The following is an 18357-nucleotide window of genomic DNA, read 5'->3' on the forward strand; positions in this document are numbered from 1 at the left end:
TTACATTTTCTGGTAGTGAAGTATGTAATAAATCAGTCCGCTTCTTTTTATGCTTAGCCTTATTTTAATTTTTTTCTACCTTCTTCTGCGTTCTTTCTTGCTCTTTGATCTGTAATTTGCCCTTAGTAGTCTCATTCTTGTTTTTAAGACTTGGCAATCGAGTAATGTCAATGATACACTTATCATTTCCTATACAAACATCGCACCAGCAATCAGTGGCAAACTCCTTCAAAGAAGTAAAAGCTTTACCGTAGTGACACTGACAAATGTGTTCACCAGATGTTTTGCTTTTAATTAAATTAGATGTTCAGATGATCAGGGACATGATGCCCAAAGCCTAATAAAGAGCCTGAAAGAGCTTGCCACCATAAGAAATATGGTTAAAAACCATCATACCCACCCATGAATCAAAACTGGATTTAAAAGAGACAATAGTCTATGATTTCCTCACTCCTAAGGGAATTTTATTCCACTAAATACATGCTCTATCATACAAAGACCTATTCCATATAGCTGTTTTATCTAATATACTATTCACCAAATAGTTATTATTTCTGGTATTCAAGGAGTGCATTGTTCTAAATACTCACACACAATTCCCAAATTACAATGCTTAAAACACTTACACATTGTAGTATGTTCTCCAGTGACCAAGTTATATTTTACTGTGTATAAGGACAATAACTCAAGCCTTCTACAATACTTCAACCCTGCCATCCCTTGAATTCTGCTATAAAATGTATCTGAGTTCTTTCCAGCTTATTTAACTGCTTCTTATTGTATACAGAAAAGGACTCACAATATTCATAATTAGTCTTACCATAGTCTTATAATTAGGAAGCAAAACAGTCCTATATCTGCTAGCAATACTTCTGAAAATATTATCTATTTCATAAAAATGTCTTCTAATGATAACCAAGAGGTGATGATTAAAACCTAACTTATCATCCATCTTTATTCTCAAATCCCTAATAATAGGTAGGTTTAAACAATTCAGATAATAATTACCTCTTATTTTTTCATGTACATCCCACATGAACCACTTTCTGTTAGATAACTGCAGCTAATCAACTATTCAAATGCATAAGTATTTAATGAATCCATCCTGCTCTGAAATAGTAAACAATATATTTTACCCAATATAATGTATCAACAGAATTAAAAAAAAAGAGTATTCAGTATTATCCCACAACAATACTGCACAGTATATGAAATTCAAAGCTAAACCAATTATTATTAAAACCCATCTGATTTTATTGACCTACAAACAGTATCTGTCCACCTATATACCCTGTATTCACAGTTATCATGCAAAGCGCATTTTTTATGTCTTCATGTCGACATGAAAGTGAATGTCCACTCTTCTTGCAGCAGCTGAACCAGCACAGTTTTTTAAACACTGCCAGCTCCCTTTATTGGCTGAGAGCTCCTAGCTTATACCACCAGTACCCAAAGCAAGGATAGATAAAACAAATAAAACAACTCTCTCCATGACATCCTTAAAAGGACATGTGATTAGACAGAAAAGGAAAATAACAAAATAAATATTTCAGTGAAAGGGACTTAAATGGAAACTCTCACCCCACTCTACTAGTGAATAGCGATTGCCACATGAAGAAGGAACTCTTAGGAATACAAAAATTGTTTGTATTTTAGATGAATTAATGTTTAAATTCTGTTTTTGTCCATGATGCATGTTCACACTCCTTCCTTACTACATCTTTCTGCAGTCTGGTACTTGAGCTGAACTACGTTATATATATGTATTTGTGTATATACATATATAGGTGTGTGTGTGTGTGTGTGTGTGTGTGTGTGTGTGTGTGTGTGTGTGTGTGTGTGTGTGTGTGTATATATATATATATATACACACACATATATATATATATATATATATATATATATATATATATATATATATATATATATATATGTGTATATATATGGGTCTACTTCACATAATCGAACATCCAAATGTTCGACTTTCATATGGCCAAGACCATATAATTGAACATTTGAATGTTCGACAATGTGAAAAAAACATAAATAAACAACAACAAAAAAAAAATTAACAGTGCTAGCAGGGGGCAAGCCCCCATGACCTATTTAAATATACCAACTCCGAGATAGCACTACATTGCGGTAAAGGGAAATCTTACCATTCCTCGCTCTATGGAGATCCCCATTCAGACCATTTGAAATTTTAAAAGTTTGATGATATGGTCTCGGCCATATGAAAGTCGAGCTTTTAAAAGTTCAACCATCTGAAGGGGACCCATGTGTTTGTGTGTGTACATGTATATATATATATATATATATATATATATATATATATATATATATATATATATATATATATATATATATATATACACACACACACACACACACACACACACACACACACACACACACACACACACACACATATATATATTATATATATGTAACTGGAAAATGTACAAAGCTCATAACAAAGTGCTTGCAGAGGGGAAGCTCGTTCCCCACCAATAAATGTGGGAAGTCAAGCCTCTTTAACATATATTCCAGCTTCAGTTACACTGAATTATGGATAAAATTAAAAACACACTGGAGTGCACTTCCAGATTATACAGTACAAGTACAGACAGTTCCAATAACCCAATATTAAAATAAATCCTACAGAAGCTGTTCACAAGACAGTGCCTCAACAAACAGAACAGCCATTCTCAATACTTTTTTTGCAAGCAGTATACACTTTTATTCATTTTTACAAGGCATACAAATGGTTATTATAGAAACTGTGTGCCACATCATTAGAGTTAAAATAATTTTTAATCATATCGATGCACATTAACAGAAGTCATAGCCTTAGGGTTTGACACATAAAAAGCATAATATATTATATTTACTGTTTTTTGGTGTTCTGTCTCTTCAGTTACTCCACTGACAGAATGAGTTTGATTCAGCTTAATACATGATAATGGCATGTCATCTAAAACTATGTCATATGGACGGAAAACATGCCAAGGAAAGTAATCAATTTTTTTACATTTAGTGATAGCAGGTTGATCAGAAGTCAAAGCTCATTGCTTGTTCAGAATAGTGATCTATTTTTGTAACATCAATATTTTCCATGAGGCACAATTTCACTGAAATGCCTTTGGTTTCTGTTTAAGATGGCAAATCAATGGAATTGGATTCATCTCACGTTTTGCGATACCCATACATCAATGGATGTCACTGAAAATAGCAAGAGTGACATCATCAATGCTAATCTAAGTTGGAGAGGTAACTAGAATTTATTCTTTTTACATGTCTTTAGTACCTATGACTTCTATAGTAATTACTGATGAATTGATTGCAGCCTCCTCCTCTGGAGGGTCAGAAGACTTTGTCTTTTAGATAGAGTTGCTGGAATGAGGTTAAAGCTAAATCAGTGCTTTTTTGTCCCACACCATGAAGGCAAAGGCTAGAATAAATGTAGCATAATTTTTGTTTATCCTCCATGAGATGCCTTTCAACCACATAGAATGTGTTTGTATACTTTTATATGTAAAATTATAGGGTCTATGTTAGAACACCGACTCCCAAAGTTTTGACATTTGTAAAATGGAACCCAAATAATCAAAAGAATAGAACCTCTAACTGGAAGATGAATGAACTTAACAACATTGTAAACATGTTTTGGCAGGGGGGGATTCTTCTGCACTGCCCATACCCCTAGCTAATTATACACACTCACTCCGACATCACACTACAGCTGAGAATGGGTAAAACTTTAATTCCTAGTGTAGTGCTATGAGGCACAACTACCTACTTGCACTGTGTGATGTGGTTAAGTGTGTTTATCTTCTGGTTTGAGGTTAATTTCTTTGGATTATTTGGGTTCAATATTATGAAGGTCAACAGTTTGGGAAGTCAGCATTCCAACACAGACCCATAAAATTAACAATGCAACAGTTGGGGTTATTACTTAGACAAGAAAATGGTAGAAGATGGATTTGAGAATAGCTTTGAGTAAAATGGTCATTGCAGATAATTTCAAATAATTCAGAATTTGTAGACTGTATGGGCTGAATAGAATACACACTGCACAGCTCACTGGCCTTTTAGCAGGTGAACACAGGCCGGCTATAATCACATGTACTATGGGTAAGAACAACATAATACAATTTACTTTTTTGTAATGTACATCTCAGACAACCTGCTTAACTGATGTGTTGTTCAACATTAAATACAGGATCAACACTATCAGCAAAATAAGAAGGTAAACACGGAAAATCAACATGTCTGTGTGGTAAAATAGGATATGGTTATAGGAAAATCCATTGGTACAGTCAAACCAGTGCCACGATCTTATAGACACTACCCCTCTCAATCTACTGATGTGCTAGCTTTCCTGCCAAGGTCAGCACACTATATATTCAGTTAATTGCTCTTTGACTCCTGTTGTCATAAATATACGTGGCTCATCATCTGCATTCATGTCAATGAGCTCCATTGCTTCAGTATCACTTTCACACATGACTCCACTGGACAGCACAGTGGTAGCACTCTACAGTCTATAAGAACAATGCTATTATATGAAGCACTCCTTAAAAGCACTTTCCTGCATGAAGCTATCTAACAGCTGTCAGATTTCTGTCTTTCATTTTCATAAAGTGTGATCTGTCAAGACAACTGAACAAACTGGACAAAAATGCTAGTATGCAGGATGAATATCTTTGTTAAGCCAAGAGGTGTAATAATGTATTAAAGGTGCAAAGACACTGCCCTAGTCTCTGGTGCAACATTGTGTATGAGCCTGACAAGTGTTTTTTCCTTCATTATCCAGTGGTGAAATAAATAAATGTGTTCCTTCTACAGAACTAGAGGAAGCAGAAACATGTACCAAACAGTGTGCACATACCAGTGCCAGGACTGAACACAGTGTTTTTGACTCCCTAGAGTTTTTATTGGCAACCCTTACTGCCCTCTGTTGACTGCTAGACTTCAGTGACTATAAATTGTGGCTGTTTGGAACCATATGCAAGCAACCGAACACAAGTCCCATGTATGGGACTGCACACTATGTTTATAAATAGTGAGGTTACTTTTTATAGAAGCACCATGCAAACATCCACACCTATGATGGCATAGATGGCTGCATTGCTTTTGTTTCCTTTTCTGAGCTGTTTACATATAGCCCAGAGAAGTTCTAATCATGTACTGTGGGCGCAATTATTAATCATCATGCAAACCATACTGCGTAAATTTAACATGAAGCTGAAGGAGTATAGCTGAAACATAAAAGAAAACAACTACAGCTCTGTCCAAAATGCCATAAAGATATCCTCTTTTACCCAGCCAGTCAAGTAATTAAAATCCTGGGGTACACAATCATGGCATTTTTGCTTTGCTCTCAGACTGCATATCTAGGGAGGAAAGGACTTTTAGCTGAGGAAAAAGAAACACAATGAGGTCTGATTTTGTGTTTCCTTCCTTATTGTTTCTGGAAGGGGAAGGACAGTAGGGCCAAACACGTTTGTATTATGCATAATTTGTTCTGCATTTCATGTAATATATATATATATATATATATATATATATATATATATATAAAATCTTACTTCACTTGTAGTAGTGATGGGATATGATTTACATTTTGTAGTCACGCAAAGCCCTAAGCTTTTATAATTAGTATCTTACACTGGTTTAGACCTTTAAAACAAAGTTAAGCTATATAAAATTGAATAATTTATTATAAAATAAACTGGAACTAAGTCGCATTATGTTTCATCTGCCTAACTTGAATATATACAAATATTCAGTTAACGATGAAGAGATTCATAAAGGTTACATACTTAATGTAAGTTTTCTAAGTGAATAGACAACACAAGCATTGTGGTAGGACTGTTTTTGAATTCAGTTGTACAGAAAGTATACACATGGTGTACACTTTGTGGTAACCTTTACGAATCCAGTATGCAGATAAAAAGTAGTTCTAGCTAAGCAAACAAAAAAACTGAAAACGTAGCCGAAGCAATTGTGGAATTAAGTGGTTATTAATGACATTTATTTAGGTAACATCTATAATCATCATGTAGCATATATATGCAAAATTAAAAATGGCACTATATTTGACATCAGCATTGTAAGAACAATATTTCCAACAGTCATTGGCACCAGTACAGCAACACAGAGAGGGTAATAAGCACAACAGAATCACATTTCCATATCAAAAACTATTCAAAATACAATAACTGCCACTAAATCAACAACCTGATTATAATACTCTAATGTGCTATAACATTGAAATTTGTAAACAACAAATATTTGCTATAACATGAGACATTCAGTAAAAACAAGTATTTGTATAATGCAGGTAAGCAGTAGGAATACATTTCCAGTGGTTATTGCATCTGAGAAATTTCAAGGAGGACCCTCAGAGGAGTACCTCATCTGGCAAACAAAGATTATACAGCCTTGTAAAAGTGAAAGTAAACAAGCAAATACATTATAGAAGTCCAAAGAATAATGAAAGAAAGCAAACATAAATATGCCTTATGCTGTGTGCATGTCAGTCAGTTATGGTGCATATACAATGAATGCCCAGAGGTTAAAAAAAGCACAACTAAAGCAATGTGTTGAAGCAGGTAATCTAACTGAAATGGTGCATATTGTATAAGTCAGACAAATCTCTAATACAAACCTGTCAGTGATTCTACTGGGAAGACAATTTGAATAGAGAATTCAAGTATTATACATAATCAGATAGCCAACTTGGTTTTTAGGGTACAGCTAATCCAGGTCTTAAAGTGGTTTTGATGTGGCACACTTCTAAGAATGTCAAAGTAGTAATCTGAACTACTAAAAGTCTTACTACTTCTACTAGTTTCTCACTTTAAAGTTTAGTCAAGTTATTAATTGTGCCACTGGGAAAAAGAGTCGAAGGTAGGCACGATGGACATAGAGAGTTCACTTGGGGTATACCTACGTAAGCTCAAGTCAGACACAGTCAGTAAATAGCAGCAAGAAGTTTGAAAGAAGTGCATGAAGCTGTATGGGGATGGGTGATTACCATTCACGGTGTAGTTATACTTTAAACTTTAATCAAGTTATTCATTCTGTCACTGTGAGAAGGCTAGATAGGGTATACACAAGTCACAAAACAAACACCATTTCAAACATACTCCCACCACAGAATGTGTATCAGCGGAGGCCATACTTGGGATTTGTCAAATATTTTTTAAAAACAATAAGTAGATGGTAAAACATGGCTCCAGTTTATGTAAATGGTACTTTGAGTGAGTGTTTAATGCATAAGAGCACTTTATCACACTTGAAAAGACTGTCCTGGCTATACGTTGATCATATGGTCTCGGCCATATTAAAATCAAAGTTTTAAGATTTCGACCCATCTGTAAGGGACCCCTCAAAACACAGCATTTTTCTTATGTTTACCATGTTTCACATTTGGTGGTTTGTTGCTAATTTTTTTTACTGTACATGCTTTGAGTTTCCAGTGTGTTTACTTGTGATTTGAGAGTGAGAGACCGTGTGTGTGTGTGTGTGTGTGTGTGTGTGTGTGTGTGTGTGTGTGTGTGTGTGTGTGTGTATGTGTGTGTGTGTGTGTGTGTGTGTGTGTGTGTGTGTGTGTGTGTGTGTGTGTGTGTGTAAAATGATTGCAAATGTTATATATACTGCACTACCATGCTTGGTCTTAGATAGGCATGCCATAATACATTGTCATAATTAAAAATTGACTGGCAGTTTATCATTTTTAATAATGTATCACTAGCTATAGTTACAGTTAATCCAGTGGAAGCATAATCATTAAAACTGCCAGTCTTGGCCTATGAGAAATTGTGGGTAAGGTGAATGAAGTTAAGGTTATAATATAGACAATAGTCTGTAGGGGTTATAAACACGTCTGGCCATAGATTCATACGTATGTACACAGTTAACATTACAATGAGGAATACCACAGGGTCTGCTACCTGATTTATTTTTATTTTATACAGATGTCATTTACACTATATAGAGGGGCCTCAGGGAGCCCGCAGGATTTTTTGCAGGGGGGTGCAAACCCAGAGCGCCACTCACAAAACCCCACCCCTCCACCCACAGTCCCACCCCCTCCACCCACATAGCCCCACCCCCTCCACTCATGCAGCCCCCCCCCCCCATGCAGCCATTACATGGTCCCGTTACTTGGCTATTTCTCCCCAGTTGCCATAAACACTGTCAAAATTCCTAGTGTGCATACTGTTTTATGCTTTACTTCTACAATGATTACAGATATCTGGATTTAATTAGGAATCCGTGATAAGTTGTTTTACATACCCCATGTACATTGCAACTAACTCAAGGGAACTTTCAGCTGGCAGCCCTTTTGAATTCTGATCAAGAAGGCTTGGCTGTTCAGTTCTCTATACTGGAATAATTTCTCATTATCATTTTATTTACTTGGGTACTAACAGAGTTTTACTTTTTACCTACCATAAAGACAAGATATTTTTTTTACCTCAAAATACTTCCCCTTGTTTTATTTATTTATTTGTAAGTGACTTAGAAACAACTACTGGGGAATAGTGTTCATTAGCTCAGTATTTTTCATGTAGGACACTAAATTGAGCCCCATGAGACTGTTCAGATTATATAGATTTAAACAGATTAGTTTATAGCACTAGTGTTCTTTGGCTTCCAAGATTAGCTCTTAGTAACACAAGTTGCTGTTTAAATAAAAGCTGGCATTCTGTGCTCTGAATGCACGACACGTTATAGCTGTATTTAACTTAAACTGTGTGCATTCACTAAATTATGTATATCTTTTAATTAATGCTTAATCAAGCATTTCTTCATAATCCCAACATTGACATAGTTGCAAATCATCACTTCATCTTTTTATAGATAATTCCAATAGCCGTAATATATGCACATTATTAATTATTTTTTCAAGGTTAGTTTTACTGAGTGGGCAAGGGAAATTCTGGGTGTTTTTTGATTTTGTGTGGTTGACCCTTAGTTATATGAAACTGGGTCTGCATTATCATTGATGTGAACAACTTAATTATATGCTTAACTAAAAGCTTTAGACCTTTTTTCTTGACACAGCCATTACAGTATCCTTCCTGTTACTGTGATAAGCAAGAGTAGCCATGCATAAGAAGTGTACATATTTATACATATGATTATGCACGATTATAATATATACAGATTGTATTAATTATAATATAAAATAATTTAATTATATCCCTTCTATAATACAGCACCACTTGTTAGACTGTGTTTTAAATTTATAGTTTTGAATGTTTTTCCAGCAAGCAATGAAACAAAACATACGAGCCAATAATGACAAACTGCCCAATTCAAAACATTTCAACCATAAAAGGCCACTTAAACTTTTGTCATTACAATCCATCAATGTCAGTCAGTATGCACAATCTCTGCAGAAGTAAAAGTCATCTGAATAATTCCACATTATAGAGATCTGAAACTAATGAAGAGGTTGTTGCTAGAAAACAACTTTATATTTCAGCATTTCATCAACAAATTCAGTGCCTGCTGCCCTTGAAGAATACATTGCCTATGTTACATTAAAAATGGTAAGCTGGTATATTTGCAATACAGAATGGGTGGTAAGCTGAAAAACAAGTTCATAGTTATTAGGCATCCCATCCAAAGGAGGACATAGCCAGGAATGCAGCACTCCACCCCCTAAAAATACAAATCTACATGCTGTGGGAGTAGAACCCATAGCCCTCTACATCAAGATGCAAGTATGCTACCTGCTGTACTACTAACACTGCTTTAAAATTCTATACCACAATAATGATACCATTTGCTAAACAAAACAGTTTCACATTTTAGGCAGACGTAGCATGAACAGCAGTAAACTTCTCTTCCCTTGAAGCTCACAATTCCTTGAAAATACACTTGAAAATAAATTCCACCTGCTGACTCTAAATAGGGCATTTCACTTTCTCTCACACACCTCAACCTCTGCAAGAAATCTGGACAAAGCCCAACATAAATAGGGACAGATTATAAATATTGCTCTCATGAATTTAGAACATTGCTAGAATAACAGGATTTATGTTAGTATGCATTTTATATGATGGACAGAAGGAAGGTTGGTATATTGTGTGTGCAAGAGACCAGATGGAAGGGGAGTAAGGCTAGGTGTATTGGAGGTGGGTTCAAATTGTTTTATCATGGTGTCGATGGGAGGAGAAATGGCGTAGGAGTTATCCTGAAGGAACAGTATGCTAAGAGTGTTTTGGAGTTGAAAAGAGTGTCGGATCGAGTGATGTTTATGAAGCTGGAAATTGATGGTATAATGATGAATGTTGTTAGTGCATATGCTCCACAAGTTGGGTGTGCGATGGATGAGAAAAAAACATTTTGGAGTGAGTTGGATGAAGTGGTGATGACTGTACCCAAGGGTGAGAGAGTGGTGATTGGAGCAGATTTCAATGAGCATGTTGGTGAAGGGAACAGAGGAGTGGATGATGAGGTGATGGGTAGGTATGGTGTTAAACAAAGGAATGCAGAAGGTCAGATGGTAGTGGATTTTGCGAAAAGGATGGACATAGCTGTGGTAAATACGTATTTTAACAAGTGGGAGGAGCATAGGGTGACATACAAGAGTGGAGGAAGATGCACACAGGTGGATTATATGTTATGTAGGAGGGCCAGTTTGAAGGAGATTGGAGACTGTAAAGTGGTGACCAAGGAAAGTGTAGTTAGGCAGCATAGGATGGTGGTTTCTAGGATGACGTTGGTGATCAAGAAGAGGAGGAGGAGTGTGAGGGCAGCACCAAGGATCAAATGGTGGAAATTGAAAAAGCATAATTGTGAGGTGGAGTTCAGGGATGAGTTAAAACAGGCACTGGGTGGCAGTGAAGAGTTACGAAATAGCTGGGTAACTACAGCAGAGCTAGTAAGGGGGATAGCTAGAAAGGTGCTTGGTATGACATCTGGACAGAGGAAGGATGATAAGGAGACATGGTGGTGGAATGAGGAAGTACAGGAGAGTATACACAGAAAGAGGTTTGCAAAGAAGAAGTGGGATTGTCAGACAAATGAAGAAAGTAGACAGGAGTATAAGGAGATGAGGTGCATGGCAAAGAGAGAGGTGGCGAAGGCTAAGGATAAGGCGTATGAAGAGTTGTATGAAAGGTTGGACACTAAGGAGGGAGAAAAGGACCTTTACCGATTGGCTAGACAGAGGGACTGGGCTAGGAAAGATGTGCAGCAGGTAAAGTTGATAAAGGATAATGAGGGAAACATGCAAGTGAGGAGAGTGTATTGAGGAGATGGAAAGAGTACTTTGAGGGGTTGATGAATTAAGAGAATGAGAGGGAGAGAAGGTTGGAAGATGTGGGGATAGTGAATCATGAAGTACAATGGATTAGGAAGGAGGAAGTAAGGATAGCTATGTAGAGGATGAAGAATGGAAAGGCTGTTGGTCCAGATGACATACCTGTGGATGCATGGAGGTGTTTAGGTGAAATGGCAGTGGAGTTTTTAACTAGATTGTTTAATGAAATCTTGGAAAGTCAGAGGATGCCTGAGGAATGGAGAAAGTGTTTTGGTACCGATTTTTAAGAATAAGGGTGATCTGCAGATCTGTAGTAACTACAGAGGGCTTAAACTGATCAGTCACAGCATGAAGTTATGGGAAAGAGTAGTGGAAGCTAGGTTAAGAAGGGACATGATGATTAGTGATCAGCAGTATGGTTTCATGCCAGGAAAAAGCACTACAGATTCGATGTTTGCTCTGAGAGTGTTGATGGAGAAGTACAGAGAAGGTCAGAAGGAGTTGCATTGTGTTTTTGTAGACTTAGAGAAAGCATATGACAGGGTGCGTAGATAGGAGTTGTGGTATTGTATGAGGAAGTCAGGACTGTCAGAGAAGTATGTAAGAGTGGTACAGGATATGTACGAAGGTAGTGTGACAGCGGTGAGGTCTGTGGTGGGAGTGACAGATGCGTTTAAGGTGGAGGTGGGGTTACATCAAGGATCAGCCCTGAGCCCTTTCTTATTTGCAATGGTGATGGACAGGTTGACAGATGAGATCAGACAGGAGTCCCCGTGGACTATGATGTTTGCAGATGACATTGTAATCTGTAGTGAGAGTAGGGAACAGGTGGAGGAGACCCTGGAGAGATGGAGATATGCTCTAGAGAGAAGAGGAATGAAGGTCAGCAGGACTAAGACAGAATATATGCATGTGAATGAGAGGGAGGATAGAGGAATGGTGAGGATGCAAGGAGTAGAGGTGACGAAGTTTAAATACTTCGGATCAATAGTTCAGAGTAACGGTGAGTGTGGAAGAGAGGTGAAGAAGAGAGTACAGGCAGGATGGAGTGGGTGGAGAAGAGTGTCAGGAGTTTTTTGTGACATACTAGTACCAGTAAGAGTGAAAGGGAAGGTCTACAAGAGGGTTGTGAGACCAGCTATGTTATATGGGTTGAAGACAGTGGCACTGACAAAAAGGCAGGAGTTTGAGCTGGATGTGGCAGAGTTAAAGATGTTAAGATTTGCACTGGGTGTGACAAGGGTGGACAGGATTAGGAATAAGTATATTAGATGGTCATCCCAGGTTGGAAGGTTTGGAGACAAAGCCAGAGAGGCAAAATTACGTTGGTTTGGACATGTGCTGAGGAGGGATGCTGAGTATATTGGGAAAAAGATGCTAAGGATGAAGCTACCAGGTAACAGGAAAAGAGGAAGGCCTAAGATAAGGTTTATGGATGTGGTGAGAGAGGACATGCAGGTGGTTGGTGTGACAGAGCAAGATGCAGAGGACAGGAAGAAATGGAAAGAGATGATCCGCTGTGGCGACCAAAAGAAGATGATGATGATGGTATGCATTTTTCTATAGGATATGACATCTAAAACTCAAATGACTGTCATTATTTAGCAACTTCAATGCTTTTTAGGAAGAATATGGGGCAAAAAATCTGGAAATTCTGCAAAAACCTGGACAGCTGAGAGGTATGCTACCTCCTTCTTATACAGACAATATTTGTTTCTTATCCAAAAAAGACCTGCTGCCTGACACAACTATCTACTTGGTTCATGGGGAAGACATGATCAAAGTAAAAAATGAACAGCAAGCAAGAAACAAGCTCAAGATAAATTGCTTAAAGGATCCCTGCACAAGTTATGGACCACACATGATAGATTGGCATTCTGTTTAGTTTGTGGGTAAGCCTGCAAAGATGACTGCAAGTCTCCAACAAAAGATGACTGCAAGTCTCCAACAAATGTAATGAGCTTCTGAAAATATTGTAATCCTGTCCTTTTATTACAAATACTGTCATATGCATTTCAATACCCAAGGCTTATACATTATCTAGTTATGTAAATATTCTCTGCATGGCAACAACGAAAAGGCTTTCCATGCTGGTAATTCTTTAACAGTATGCTTATTAAAGCTTACTTGCATCTTACAATCTCCGACAAGCTTACCTGATGGTCATTAAATCATTGCTACTTAAACAGAGCAACAGGGCACTGTGACAGCATGCATTTCCTGAATAATAAGAAGCATAAATCAACAGTATAAAAATATATGACAGAAAACCAGAACATTCTGCAAAATCAAGGACAGCTGAAAAGCCACGGTCGTACTTGTGGTCTACCTTGGATGGGAGAATACTCTGCACGCTTACACTGCATAACTGCTCCTTGCCTTCCTTGGACACATCCAGAGCCACTACAATGGGGAGTGGGGTGCAACAAGTATGTCACAATTTGAAATGTCTCTGGCTGACAGTGATGGCTCTGACACTCATACCTTTCAAATTCAGAGCAAGAAATGTAGACAAAGCCATACATAGAACCAGAAGTGGGACACAGGCCCAAAAATAAGGACAATTTTTAAATATTGCTCTTATTAACTTAGATAATAGAACAGTAGTAGGTCTTGCATTAGTACGAATTTTCTGAAGGGTATGAAATCTGAAACTCAAATGTCTGCCATTATTTTCTAACTTCAATCTTTAATGATTTGCCACTAATTTGCCAGAAAACCACAATTTTATGAAAAATGGACCAAAAATGTGGTGCAAAAATATAAAGTTGCCACACAATGCAGCTGGGAACCTGTCAAAAAAAGGACACCTTTTTAATATTAACACTGTTAACTTGAGCAGCTAACAAAATAAGAGTATCTACATGCATTTCTGAAATAAAAGTAATAACTCTGATCATTATAGTTATATATAATTGTAAACCCTCCACGTTTTCTTCCAAAATTGCCATTTTGAGGAGGGATTATTAGGGGAAAGCAACATTTTGAGCCAAAATTGGGGACAATGGAGAGGTTTGGATATTCCGAATTCTACAAAGCGATTTGCACACACCTCTCAACCTCTTAATGCAGGAAATCTGGACAAGGCCAAATATATTTGGGGAACATACAAACACTACTGAAAATTGCTCTTGTATAAACTTAAGACAGTTGATAGAATAACAGGTCTTGCATTAGCATGCATTTTTCTGAAGGTTATGACGTCTGAAACTCAATGTCTGTCATTTAGTGACTTCATTCCTAAATGATTTGCTAGAAAACCACAAATTTTATGAGGAACAAACCAAAAATAAGAAGCAAATATCTATTCATTCTGCAAAAATATGGACAACTGAGAGGTATAGTTCAACCGGGGCTGTCTGAGTTTGCTACCCTCCCCCCTCACAAAATCACGGTCGAATGGAGCCTCCCTCCTGCAGCCATTCCAATGTCCCATTCCTTGGTTATTTTGCCCCATTTACCATAAACACTGTAATGTGCATACTGCTTTACTTCTGCGAAGATTTAGATTTCATTTGAAAGTTTTATTTTGCATTTTACAGCACAAACCCTAATAGATATCTGTTAAACAAAGCAATGCAGTCTCAAAATGAAAATAGACTTAGCATTAAAACTTCTCTGCCCTTGAAACTCACATGCATTAAAACAGCATTGAAACCCACATTCAAAGAAAATATTTTTGCCAGTGGCAGATAAAGATTAACTCTGGGCTGTTTTCAAAATCATAGGCCCCTTGAACATGACACATACACATGCTCTTTGATACACCTTCCTGACTGTATTACATTATATTCCTTGTACAATACAGTACAGTTGTTAGAGGGCATTTTAAATTTATTGTTTTGAACATTTTTCCAGTAAACAATGAAACAAAATGCATACACCAATGACAAAACTGCCCAATTCAGAACATTTCCATCATAAAAAGTCTACTCACCCTTCTATAGTCCACCAGTATCAGTAAATATGCACAATCTCTGAAGTAGTAAAATCCACATTAAAGAAATTTGTAACTAATAAAGAGGTTGCTGCTAGCAAACAACTTTATATGTCATTGTTTCATCTACAATAAAGTGCCTGTTACCCTTGAAGAATAAATTGCCTATGTTGCATGCATTAAAAAAATGATAAGCTAGTAATACCGCAATAGGGAATGGATAGTACGGTTGCCACCCGTCCCGTTGTCAGCGGGACACTCACGGTTTGAGTGCTCTCATCCCGCTTCCCGCGCTCACCAAGCGTGGGACTTTAAAAGTCCCGTTTTTTCCCCTTTGCGCTTGCATTTTAAAATTGCCGCGGAAAAGCCGAAAATACTTCCGTTTTTTCCACGGCAATGCGGCTACGTCACCACCCGGACCTGCAGTTAGAGGGATTCTCTGCTAGGTCCGGGTGGTAATGCAGCACAGTAATTGGCTGCAGCTATTTGTAGGGGGCGGGAACTTCTTGTGAAGAGCCCCATAAAGGTCGCAGCTGTAGAGCACTAAGCTCTATAGCAGCCCGGACAAAAGATCTGAATTTTTCGCCAGCATTGAACTTGAAGCCAGCATTGAAGCCAGCATTGAAGCCAAGCCAGCAAGGGAGCCAGCCCAGCCAGCCAGCCAGCAAGGGAGTCAGCCCAGCCAGCCAGCCAGCAAGGGAGTCAGCCCAGCCAGCCAGCCAGCAAGGGAGTCAGCCCAGCCAGCCAGCAAGGGAGTCAGCCCAGCCAGCCAGCCAGCAAGGGAGTCAGCCCAGCCAGCCAGCAAGGGAGTCAGCCCAGCCAGCCAGCAAGGGAGCCAGCCCAGCCAGCCAGCAAGGGAGCCAGCCCAGCCAGCCAGCAAGGGAGCCAGCCCAGCCAGCCAGCAAGGGAGCCAGCCCAGCCAGCAAGGGAGCCAGCCAGCCCAGCCAGCCCAGCCAGCAAGGGAGCCAGCCAGCCCAGCAATAACTGAGTGGTAAGTAGATAATTGCATTTTGTGGCTTTAGTTATTTAAAATGGGAATAGTGTGCTTTATTTAAGTTTTTAATGTTTAGAGGTAGATGGGGATGTAGTATGTAGTATTTAAATCTGTACAGTGGTTATTTTGAGACTTTTGTACTAGTTTAAAATGGGAATATATTGTGGTTTAATTTTTTTAATGTTTAAAGGCAGATGGTGGGTGCAGTACGCAATATTTAAATCTGTAGTAGTTAGTTTAATATTTTTGTGTAGTAGTTTTTAAAGAGATAAAACCTGAATGTATATGTAATTGTTATTATGCTTGGGGGGTATGATTTGGAAGCATTACTTTTAAAAGGCTGAACTGTGTATAGAAGTTGTTTGTTTCTGTTGGGGGGCAGTGAAATATAAACTTAGTGTGATGCATTTCTATTGTCGTAGCTTTTTCTGGGTATTGTCTGTATGCATATAGGAATTGTTTGAGCATAGTTTGTATTTTTTGTATGGAAATATGCACTATAATGCTGTTTTCAGGAAGTTACGATATACTGTTTAGGTAACTTTTCCTGTTCCTGCAAGTCCATGTCTGTGGTACAAGTCTACCTTTTGAGGGGGAATGTTAACAGTTAATGTAATTCATTTATTATTCTAGTAGGTACATCGTTGCCAATTTGCCAAAGCAGTTTCAAGATTGTTTTCATTTATACTTGTAAATGTGTGCATTTAATTTATTATGCATTTTTAATAAGGTTAAAATGTACTGTTTTGCTTGTAATGTGAATATGGGTGTGTTACTTTTACTTGGGCCTGTTTATTGCATTGCTGTGCTGGATTAATTGCTATGTTTTGAGGTAAAAGGAGCCCATGGAGTCTGCTGTACATTGTAGTTTGTTACTTCTCTTGCAAGAAGTATTTTTAAAAGTTAAAATGTTTGGACTTATTTGCAATTTATTTTTATTTTTTGTGGATGGATGCTCTGAAGTTAGTGCAATGTATTTCAGATTGTGCTAAACCATGTTACAGGGTAGTTTCATGCCTAAGTAGCAAAGTTTTTATTTTGTGTTTTAGTGATGTCTTCAACATACTTATTTACTGTTTTCATTATAATCAGATTATGACCAGTGCTGCTGTTGGGCATGTTTATTAATAGATCATTGCTCTGTGTAAATTAGTGCCATACATTTCTTAACTGCTGTGGTCAAAAGCTAAATTAGGTCTATGGTATCCACTGTGCATTGTCATTAATTTTACTGTTTTTTGGTTCAGTGAATATGGTTAACTTTTTTGTCTTGTGGGGTGTGGTGGGCATGTTCAGTGGTAAAAATAATGCATTTCATTTTCTACAAGCTGTGTTAATGTTAGTCTTCAATGGCCAAAATGCCCCTACATTACCTCATTTACTATTTGACCTTAAACTGTTTGTAAACTCTTTTTTGCTCCATTCCTCTATTTCGCATGCCAATGTTTTTCGAGCAAGTTCTTTCACATGCCAATGTTTTTCGAGCCAGTTCTTTCGCATGCCAATGTTTTTCAAGCCAGCTCTTTCATGTGCCAATGTTTTTCAAGACAGTTCGGTGCCAATGTTTTTCGAGCCAGTTTCGCATGCCAATGTTTTCGAGCCAGTTCTTTCACATGCCAATGTTTTTCAAGCCAGCTCTTTCATGTGCCAATGTTTTCAAGACAGTTCGTGCCAATGTTTTTCGAGCCAGTTCTTTCGCATGCCAATGTTTTTCGAGCCAGTTCTTTCACATGCCAATGTTTTTGAGCCAGTTCTTTCACATGCCAATGTTTTTCGAGCCAGTTCTTTCACATGCCAATGTTTTTCAAGCCAGCTCTTTCATGTGCCAATGTTTTTCAAGACAGTTCATGTGCCAATGTTTTTCGAGCCAGTTCTTTCACATGCCAATGTTTTTCGAGCCAGTTCTTTCACATGCCAATGTTTTTTGAGCCAGTTCTTTCACATGCCAATGTTTTTCGAGCCAGCTCTTTCACATGCCAATGTTTTTCAAGCCAGCTCTTTCATGTGCCAATGTTTTTCAAGACAGTTCGTGTGCCAATGTTTTTCGAGCCAGTTCTTTCGCATGCCAATGTTTTTCGAGCCAGTTCTTTCACATGCCAATGTTTTTTGAGCCAGTTCTTTCACATGCCAATGTTTTTC

This window comes from Protopterus annectens, chromosome 3.part1 (assembly GCF_019279795.1).
Source record: "Protopterus annectens isolate FY-2018-M chromosome 3.part1, PAN1.0, whole genome shotgun sequence".
NCBI classification, from domain to species: Eukaryota; Metazoa; Chordata; order Ceratodontiformes; family Protopteridae; genus Protopterus; species Protopterus annectens.